Source organism: Limulus polyphemus, unplaced genomic scaffold (assembly GCF_000517525.1).
Source record: "Limulus polyphemus unplaced genomic scaffold, Limulus_polyphemus-2.1.2 Scaffold1760, whole genome shotgun sequence".
NCBI lineage: Eukaryota > Metazoa > Arthropoda > Merostomata > Xiphosura > Limulidae > Limulus > Limulus polyphemus.
The window spans coordinates 55,996-67,512 of NW_013667370.1; positions in this window are offsets into that span (position 1 = coordinate 55,996).

An 11,517-nucleotide genomic window follows, 5' to 3' on the forward strand; every position below is an offset into this window, starting at 1 on the left:
AGAGTTTGAACAGCATTTAGTATCTCCTATTGATTTTTACAATAACTTCTTTCTGTGGCACTCATTCCCTTGTTACAGTAGGCAGTCACTTTATTTTCTATGTTGTACTATGTTGACAAAACTGCTGTTTCCTGGTTGGGCAGTGGTAAGTTTACGGACTTACAATGCAAAAATACCGGGTTTGATTCCCTGCAGTGGATACAGCAGATAGCCCAATGTAGCTTTGTTCTAAGATAACCAACCAAACAACCGACAAATATGTTCTAACTGCAAACATACTGGCATTATATGTCTAAAATGAGTGGATCTTCCAGGATTGAATATAATAATACTGGAATAGTGGTGAATTTCTTTTTCAGTTTGTTGAATGCTTCCTCACAATCAGTAATTCAACAAAACTTATTTTGTTTAACAAATAGTTTATGTAGAAGAGCTATGTCAGAGACAGATTTTGCAAAATAATGATAGTAAGAACACAGTCTAAGAAATCCTCTTACCTCAGACAGGTTCTTTGGTGTTGGCCAATTATGGACAGAGTCAATCTTCCATGGAGCTGAAGTCAATTCTAAATATGCACTATTTTGTAATGTAACTTACCCACACATAATGAAATGCAAAGATGTCTCCTACAGTAGAGGTAATTCCTAACTATCTTCTTGCTGTCAATTTTTTATTCATATCATCATATCATTCCCTTTTCTTTCTTCATATCTGGAGGCACTTTATTACATTTCATTACCAAATCAAGTCAAACTATTGTAATTGTAGAACCAATGTCATCCAGCAAACTGCGAGGCTTCTCATCAGTATACTCCTGGACTGGTTTCCTTAAAATGAAGTTCTTACCTCATTTGGAGCAGATGTGGTATTCTTAGTTGAACTTTGCCCTGTAAATTCAGCTAATTTATCTTTCCCAAAGTCTGGTTAATCCTTGTTTATTTCAATCTGGCTGGGCTCAAAGAATCATGTTTGGAGTGTTGTATCCTTGGTGCCTTAAGAACTAATGACTCTTCAGTGTCTCAGCTGTGATGGCTAGAATCACCTTATCTATAATAATTTCCCATTTTTGGCATCTTTTAGGAGTTCTCATTCCCTCCAAGCTTTTGTCTGCAGTTCTTTGTTATACCTTTCAAGTTAAACTTGAGATACCATTGATCTGCAACTATGCTAAGCACCTTACCACATCACCCTCTATCATTGTCTGGGTGTTAAGTAGCAGAGTTTGGATCCAGTAGTAAAAAAAGTGAGAGTATGCACACTACTAACTGATGTAGATCGAACATCACGTGGGCGCCGACCTGGTTCCTTCACCCATAAGGATTCATTATCATCTTTGTATTCTCGCACTATAGACTTCACACAACAACAAACTTTGCCTGAGACAAGAAAAGTCACCTGTCACAGAGATGTCACATCTTTCCTCTGGCATCATGGTATACATTTTCACACAGTATTGAGCTTATGCTGACTTATGTTCAGAACATATCCAGAAAATTAAGCCCTTGAAATATTTTAATCTGTTGACAAGCCACTGCTACTCCATCTGGTGCTAATCTCTGCTTGGAAGATCACTCAGTTACTTTCAGTCATTGGTTTTTTCAACCAAATGACCAACCTATCTTGTAAAGGAGAGAACCTACAGTGGTTGTGGACAAACCAATGCTATTTCATTTGGTGGCAATCTTCAACCAGAAGGTCACACGGGCACTAGGAAAGGAAGGGGAATGCAACTTTCCTTTCAGTCGTTGGTTTTTCAACAAAATGATCATCCTAGCTTGAACAATTCCTCAACCCAGCAACTGGCCGACTACTGCAGCTATGAAGTTATATCTTCCCATTGACTACTTGGTTGGAACAAGCCAAGGGCCCGGCAGATCATTTCAAACATCTCATTACCCATCCCCAGATCTACTCACTTCACAATTTCCTGTGTAGGAACATACAGGGCATGACACAGCCCTTCAAAGGCTTTTCTCTCAACCATTGGCAGAGTGATCAATTAATTAATTTTTCATGCTTATTTCAGAATTATTAAAACTTATTTGATGAAAGAGGTTACTATGATGTACTAACAGAATTATTAAACGTTTTCTGATGAATGTTTGTTGTAAAATATTTATGCAAACCTACACAAATGGCTATCTGCACATAATCATCTTCATTTTGAACTAATGGACTACAAGGAAGGCATCAACTGCATCCACTACCAGCTCCTGGGCCACTCTTGTCTGACCAAACAGTGGATTTGACCATCACTTTTATGGCACACTCGTGTACTCATGCGCAAAGCACATAATTTGTATTATTTGCAGTAATAGGACATGAACCATGAATCCTCAGATTCACATTCCAAGCACATTAATCACTAGACATGCCTTGCCCATCTGACGAAAGTAAGAATCATAATATTGGCTGAGCTGACAAAGGAAGTTAATGTAGAACACAAACAAATGTATTAAACTTTGTCTGCAGAAGTTTATTACACTGCCCTAACTGAATTCAGGATTGGCATTCTTTATTTTCAGTTGCATACAAGATGTTTAAAAAAGTATAAGTTCTGCACTAGCTAACTCTACATCAATCAAAATATTTAAGGAAAACTGTTACCAATGGGAGACTTTTTCACAGAAAATTGATGGAGAATTGTTTAATGGTGAATCTGTATGACTGTATTATCCTGTCATCATTCATACCTTCAAATGTAGGCATCCCACCCAACATAGTAATGTCATCCCCCTTGTTAACATAATTGTACAAATGGATGAAAGTTTCAAGACTGTTGATTAACTTAGTTTCAAAGCAGGAAAGTGTGTACAGTTATAACTGTGCCAAATATCTCCATCAATTATTGAGAAACGTGGTTTTTAGTTTAATCTTAATGTTTGTTTAAAGCAAAGTTATGGTTGAGTCTTAATTTTGACCTAATTAGTGACTGATCAATGAGATAATTAAAATCATTGTACATTTATATGTATATGATTACCAATGTAATGTAAACTTCTTTCCTAATATTTATAGTGTTCCCCCTTTTTAACCAGTTATAATTTGAGCACCGACTTCATTATAAAGAGTCATAATTCCATTCGTGCATATGCATTAAAATGACACATGTTTCTAATAATGCATGATTACATTAAATATTTGAGATAATCCTAATTCTAATGTACGTACAACATACTTACTATATTTTGGGAAAGCACGTGAAAGGAATCCTGACAAAAAATATAACACATAAATACTCCCAGTAAGTTTGTTTGTTTGTTTTTAATCAAGCACAAAGCTACACAAGGGCTATCTGTGCTCTGCCCACCACGGGTATCGAAACCCGGTTTCTAGCGTTGTAAGTCCGCAGACATACCGCTGTGCCACTGGGGGGCCTCCCAGTAAGTAAAGAAAAAAAAAATAGAATATATAAAAGTCACAATTATTTAAATAGTATGAAGTGGCAGCACTGTGAATTATTAAACTGATGGAGGAAGTTACCGTGATGTGCTAGTTGAATTATTAATCTCTGTCTGGTGAAGAAAATTATTGTGGTTCATTAAATGAATTATTAAACTTTGATGGAGAAGGTTGCTGTGGTGAAATAGTTAAATTATTATTCTCTGTCTGGTGAAGCAAGTTATCACGTTTCACTAACTGAATTATTAAACTCTGATGGAGGAGGTTACTGTGGTGCACCAAGTGAGATATTAACCCTTTGTCGGTGGCATCAATCTACTGGACTGACCTCACTTCTGTGAAGCTATACATAGTAATATTTACTATAATTCCGAATTTATTGATTGTTTTTTCATTAAATATGACAATCTTTTGGTAAACATCATAAGTCTGTTGCATACCAAAAAGCTTATTTTTTAATAAAGTATTTCTACTAAAGATGTGTCAGTGAATTAATGAAGCAGTTACCGAGTTATTCTGACTGAAAATTGTTTTCCATAAAAATACTTATTTTCATCTTACAGTTTCATATTTTATTTGAATAACATCTAGAACCAACTAAATGAATACCAAAATTTTGTTTTGATTAAATATTATATTTTATCTACCCTAACACTAACTGTATGGAAATCACCAGTGTAAAGTTAAATGAATAATTGAAAAATACAAAATAAAGTCAACAATTCTTTTTTCTCTAGAACGACTGCAGATTGTAATAGACACTTACAATTATTTATCTTAAAAGCCTCAACTTTCTCACCATTTCGCATCTGCCTGCTTTTAATTGTATTACTTCAGTGTTCGAAAATTATATTGCCTAACTTATTTCACATGCTTGAGCTGGGAATCTACGTTTTCCACTGCTTAAAAACAAAGACGGCTTTGCATTTAATATAATATGACTGATTTAAAGTAATAATTTTCCAAAACTGAAAATACATTTCCGATAGGTACTTACATCCACAGCTATTCTCGTTCAGCGCAATTTTTTTCACATTCCACAAGCCTTGAACTCCCAGGTACCCCACACTTATTGTGGTTCAATTGCACCTCGCATGTAAATCATCATGCAACAACCCTCCGTCAATAGCAGTACAACATACTCTCCTGACACATGTGACTCACTCTATTCGATTCTACCTAACTATCAATATGAATTTAGGCAGAAAAGGAAGCACCAGTTATCAGTAGGTAGGACAGGTGGGAAGTATGAGAGGAGGTAAGTACCTATCAGAAATATATTTTCAGTATAGGAAAATTATAACTCCTTATACTGTACATTACCTCCTCTCACATACATAGATAGAATCCAGCATTGAAGAGGTGGAGGGACTGGTGCAAGGCGTAAAAAAAAAAACACCCTTCGAAAGTGTCAGAAGAACACCTTATACTGATGCTCCTCTGAATACAGTCATACGTGGGAGACAACACAATTTCTGTATCATGTATACTCTTTGTCCAATGTAAAAAAAAGGTGTCACAGATACTGGTAGGAAAAAAGGAACACGATCAAAAAGGAAAGAAAAAGGTTGGATCTGAACCCGAACCATGATATCATACTCTCAATCCCGTTGAAGAGAGGATGTTGATGAATCCTATACAGGCAGTAATGTGGGGGAAGCGAAACTGGACGTTCTCCATGGTATGGAGTTGCTAGGGTGTGACGGACTGTAAACGGCAGGTCAACTCCAGTCCAAAACCAAGTGGTATTGGGAATATAACCTCCGATCTGTGGTAGAAGGAGGGTTCACACTGTCTTCACCTCAAGTTTAGTAGAACAGAAGTATATAATGTGCAAACTGATCTACAAAACAGGCACATGTGCACCATACATAACTAACCATAAATCCAGGAACCTGACATCTGAATGACATTAGTAAGAGATGTGCCCCTGTGGGAGGTCACATCATAATCAATCTGAATCTGATAGGCACTCCACTGTGCCACTGCAACCTCAGGCTGCAGAAACTCCTTGAGGCAGAATGCCATATTGAGAACCACCACCTCCTTCAACATTATCCCCTTGTTTTGTGTGATCATGAGGTAAAATGAATAAGGAATGGGAAAAACACAGGTAATACATGTGTGACGACTAATGATGATTGATCCTGCTCTAAATCCAAAACCAGTCACTAGGAACGGACATCTATGTGATGGTAGGATGAGGGATCCCAATTGAAGAGGTGACTGCAATGTGACAGATCAACTCCAAAGCAACATCATCTCCTTGGATAGGACTGTACAGCATTGAAGCGCAATGCAAACTTTCGGGTACCACTGCAAAGAAGTGGATTGCCTTTATAAATGATATGAAATCTTACCCTCCAGATAGTCACAGAAGCTGGGCACAACATCAACCATCTGAGCCCACTGTACAGAGATGTAGCACATGAATGGAGGACCAAAGTTAGATTACACTCAAGAGGAATCCTCAATGGTCCACCACCCCAGTGGCTTGGAACTGAAAAGTGGCAAGGACTCTCATACTTCACGAGATGAACAAGAAGGGGTAAAACATGGCGAAGAGTCTGGAGGAACACCAACACTGGAGTTAGTGCAATGGGTGACCAACATTTTGTACCAATATAGATGGCACAGTATGATTGGTGGAGAATAGCCACACGATCAGCACATGTTCTGAAATGGGGTATAAAGACTGGTGCACTGTAGTGAAATATTTTAGCAATGCATAGAGGACAGGTCAGGATCGATATAGCTTTGAAAAGTGGCAAAGACTCCAATTTTCACAAGATGAACAAGGAGGGATAAAACATGGGGGAGAGTCTGGAGGAACACCAACACTGAATGCAGTGCAATGGGTAACCAAGAAAACTATTTTGAAAAGCAGAACGACCCTGATTTGTTCAATCAAATGGATGGCTGGGATGGGCAGCTATTCCTTTCTGCTTTACCCATGTAAGTTCGTGGGTTAGTATGGTCTGGAATGGGCATACTGATGAAGCAAATATATCACGAGGAAAAACCTAGTAGCAATCTTATGAAATACCCCATCTCAACAGTGTATTTTATTAGCCATGAGAATATAGTATTTTATGATAACATCATGGCTGTCCAGTGCAGGTTTGTGATATATTAAGTATACCCAGACAGATGACACTCATCATAGAGCAGGATCCTTATGATAAAAAAGGGACTTGCCCCTGAAAGAAATTAAAATGTATATAAAAAAGATAACTTACCCAGTCACACTCTCACTGAAGTCTGAAGGATGGCGACAGGTGGAGAATGGTTCCCCAACGAGGAAGAAACAGCCACCCAATGCAAATAGTGTGTTATGAACACATTAGTACGTATCCACTTGAAGAATTTCCTCCAACAGACGACGGAGGTAAGATGCCAGGGAAAACGTAAGGTGCCTGATCTGATGTAATGACACCTGGAACAGATTTCTGGAAGAAGGAGACAAGTAGGAATAGGCGAATCAAAAGCTGAACCAAATTGGTAAGTGTTGAAGGAGAAAGGTCACAAATAGAGGAATGTTGCCAGGGAATATAAAGGTGGGAACAAGAACCACAGAAGGAAGCCATGTAGGCAATGTAACAATGAAGAGCATGTATGGGATATAGAAGCCTATCTAGATCAGATCGCGAATAAAGATGGGAGATGAAAGGAAGGGAAATTGGCGAGGAGAAAGAATTACCTTCATCAAATCAAAGAAAAAAGTTCAATGGTACAGAGTGCATGAGACATCAAGGGCAAATATATGAGATAGATGACGTCCAAAGGCTAACAAAAGTAGGAAGGAATGTAACAAAAGGGAGAGGGTAGGAGAGGTAAACAAAAAACAGGAAACGGGAAAATGGAAGGTGTGGAATAAGGCTGTTCGACATCTAATTATGGATGAGACTGAAGTTCCGTGATCGAACAGCCAAGTGAGGAAATCTGAAATAATAGGAACGGTGAGTCGAGAATAGGAAAAACTCTAACTCAAAAACTAATGGTGGAATATCTTTCATTTATGTCAATAAACTGCCATCGAGGAAGGGTAAATGGAATGAGCTAAAAAGAAAGTGATCTGTTGAGAGAATCTGGATATCCTCGCACAGGACCTGATAAATGGCAGGCATGCAGATGGAGGGTAGGAAGGAGGGATGAAATATCTGTGACCAAGATTAACAGAAGAGATGGAGTGAGAGGAAGAGGCAATGGAGAGACAGAATGGAGATGAAGTAGTCAAGGAAACAAGAGTTGTGATGAGTAATAAGAAGACCTGACCAGAGTGGCATGGATGATCAAAATCAACCAGGGGAGAATATGTTGATATGTTGAAGAAGAGGGGTTGGAGGATAAACAGGTAGGGCTTGTGGATAAGGAACCAGATACCAACAAAAGAGGTAACTTGGAATTGGGGAAAGTGGCAAATGCATCCAGCTGAGGAGTATCCCACTGTGAACATAACCACCGTAAAACCTGAGGATCGAGGGACCACTCCATGGGATACATTTTGTCCACTCTCGAAAGACGATCCACCATGAGACTTATCCCAAGCATGTGGGCGAAAAAACGTAGATCTAAAGTTTGACCACAAAGGGAATGAGAACAGGTGCCACCTTGATCGTTGATATAGACTACCACTGTAGAATTGTCAGAATGGATCATGAGAAGTCGATTTCTGACTATAGAAAGAAAGTGATCCAAAGCTCATTGTACAACCAGAAGCTCCATGATGTTGATATTGGAAGATTGCTTGGTTGTGGACCATTGTCCAGAAGTCACCTGCTGATCGACACATGCCTCACAACCATGTAAGGAAGCATCGATGAAGACATGCAAATCTGGATTAAGAGAAGGAAGTGGTACACCCAAAAACGTGTGATGAAAAATTTGCATTACTGGCTAACATTTTGGTAATACTGAAGATGGTTTAAGTAGAGTTTTGCGTGATGACTGCTGCATTACAAAGATTTGATGTTTGTTAAAAAAAAAAGGTTTGCATATAACTATAAGTGCTCCAGTACCAGCCTGGTCTTTATCTGCAGGCATTTTCTAGTGGTTATATTGAGAATACTTTAAGGATATAATGCTCTCTGGAAATTCAGATGATCAAGAAGAACTGAAAGACCTTCTAAGTGAAACCATTAGCTGCCCTGGAAAATGTTTTAAAGCTTTATTACATAAATCACTGTATTTGACTTTACCATTTGGCCTATTATGAATGCAAGAGCTCTTGCAACATTTAGAAATAATGAAATTTCAGAAAAAATTCAACAATTTGAGCCAATTTTAAGAAACGAAGAAAAAGACTGTAAATAAAATGAAGAAGAACACGTGCAATATGCTTGCTGTATACAAATATCTGCTCAAAACCAAGCCAGAAAACATTAAAAAATGTTGTCTTAGTTAAAGTTCTGCTGGCTACATCTCCAAGTACATCTGTATGTGAAAGAAGGTTAGTGGAATGAACAGAGGCTGAAAATCCCACTGTGGACGTCATGAATGACCTCACCATATTGGTTTTCAGCCACATGCCACTTGGGACTAGACACACATCTAGACATGCAGTAAAGTCAACTGTTACTCAGGAATCCGAAAAGACTGAAACCTGCTCACTTTAAAGTAGATTAAAGGGTAATTTTTTAGCTTAAAGCTTTAGGGATGTAAATGTTTGCACTGGACATGTAAAAGTTGAAACTACATGCCCAAATGGGTATGTTAAAATTTCGTAAAATTTTCTATCACTATACTTCACAACACCCTTTATACCCTACCTAAATATGTGCTCAAACTGGTCTTGCAAAGTTAATTTTATTTACTTTTGGTTATAGTTTGTTTGTTTGTTATGGATTTCGTGCAAAGCTACAAGAGGGCTATCTGCACTAGCCATCCCTAATTTAGCAGTGTAAGACTAGAAGAAAGGCCGCTAGTCATCACCACCCACTGGGAACTCTTGGGCTACTCTTTTGCCAACAAATAGTGGGATTGACCATCACATTATAATACCCCCACAGCTGAAAGGGCGAGCATGTTTGGTGGGACAGGGATTCGAACCCGCAGATTGCGAGTTGAGCTCCTTAACTACCGGGCCTACATTTTAGTTATGTTTGTAAAAAAATATATCATAATAAATAAAAGTTATACATCAAAAAATATATTTTGGACATGCATTAGAGTTGAAGCTGTGATGGATTTATTATATATATTTATTTTAATATCGACGTTTGTTTAGATTAAATTTATATTTAGAAATATGCATAGCTTATACTGTTAAATATGTATTGTGAAACTCTCGCCTATTCTCTAAAGTTGTAGAAGATTCTCGAGTGTAAGAATCAACAATATATGTGTGTACGTAAACGCCAGTGAAGCTTTGTATTGTTATGTAATCGGAACTTTCGAGAAACTCTCCACACGCCTATAAATATAATCAATGCGACATGCCAAAAAACACTATCTATTATTAGGTTGCTGTAATTGGTGTGCTATAAACTTCATAAGCTATAATGGTGATTAATGCTTATTAATCGTGACATTTCAGATATTTGACCACGAAAACTTAAAAATTTCCAATATTACAAACCATTTGACTTCAGTGGATTCACATCGAACATTACTACTTTTACGAAAACATTACCTAACTTCATTGACGGAAAAAATCGACGTGTGATCAGCGAGAACTACAGGGCTAGTTAGTTCCCTGTTAAGTGAATTATATTAGGTCATCAAGAAATTACTGTCGCTTTTTTTAGATGAAAAAACCTGGACAACTAATATATCAAAACAAAACATTTATTAAATGAGACAGTCTCCATTCTTATAGACGATGCTTTTCCATCTTACAATCAGGTTGTTAATGCCCTTAGTAAAGAATTCACTTGGTTTTGAAGCAAAAACATATCGATGTCCTCTTTGACACCTTCCACAAGTTTTCCCATTAAGAGTGTTGCAGCTAACGAAAAAGATGGTAATCTGATGGTACCCTATCTGGGGAATATGGTGGGTGGGGGAGAACTTCCCAACCCAAATCCATCATCTTGTGTTGCGTCAAACGTGCCACATGTGGACGTGCATTGTCGAGGAGAAGAACACCTTTCCGATTGACGAGTGAAGGGAATTTCTGATGAAGGGCTTCGTTTAAATGTTCCAGTTGCTGACTGTAGATCTCTGCATTGACAGTTTGCTGTGCATTGAGGAGTTCGAAATGAATTACTCCTTTGATGTCCCACCAAATGCAAAGTATCACTTTTTGCGGATGGAGTCCAGGTTTTGAGGGTCAGAAGTGTTTTTTTGTCTAGGACTGAGCCATTAGTTTTGGCATTTAATATTCGCATAGAGAATCCATTTCTCATCACTGACGATAATTCTGTCCAAAAATGGTTCACGTCACAAGAAACGAAGTAACGTTCACATTTTAGAAACGATGATCATTGGAGAGTTCGTGAGGCACCCAAACACCTTCTTTATGGAGTTTTCCCATATTCCTTAGATGTTTATGTATTGTTTCATGAGAGACATGCAATTTTAAGTCCATTTCACGAGTGTGTTGCCTCGGGTTAGACGTAACAAGTTTTCAGAGCATCAATATCAATTCCAACATGTTGGCCCCTGCCCTCACACTTTTTAAGGCTAAAGTCACCTGAAAGAAATTTGTTGAACCATCGTTGACACTTAACCGTTCAAAACATTTCCATAAAGTTCTTTGTGGCTACAGAGGCGTTGTTTCCCTTTTTGTATTCAAACAGCACTACATGCCGAATGTGTGTGTTGTCGTGTGCCATCACTATAAGGAATTAGAGTATACTAAACTTTACACATTACATAGTCTACACTAACGTAACGCTTAGGCGGTTCGTTTAACTATTATACATGATGTACGTTGTTTTTTTTTGTGGGGGGGTGTAAGGTGGGTTAATCAAAGTGTTCCAGAAAGCGACATTAATTTCTTGACGACCTAATACCTACGTCAAATCGTAATCAACTCGCTCATCGTGAACCCTCGATAACATATCAAGGAAGTTCCAGACTAGAAAAAAAAAAGACTTTATATTGCTTGACAGGTGGTAAACCTTTTGGTTAGAAATCATGGTGTGTAAAAAAAGGTTGTAATAACTGTTGTTG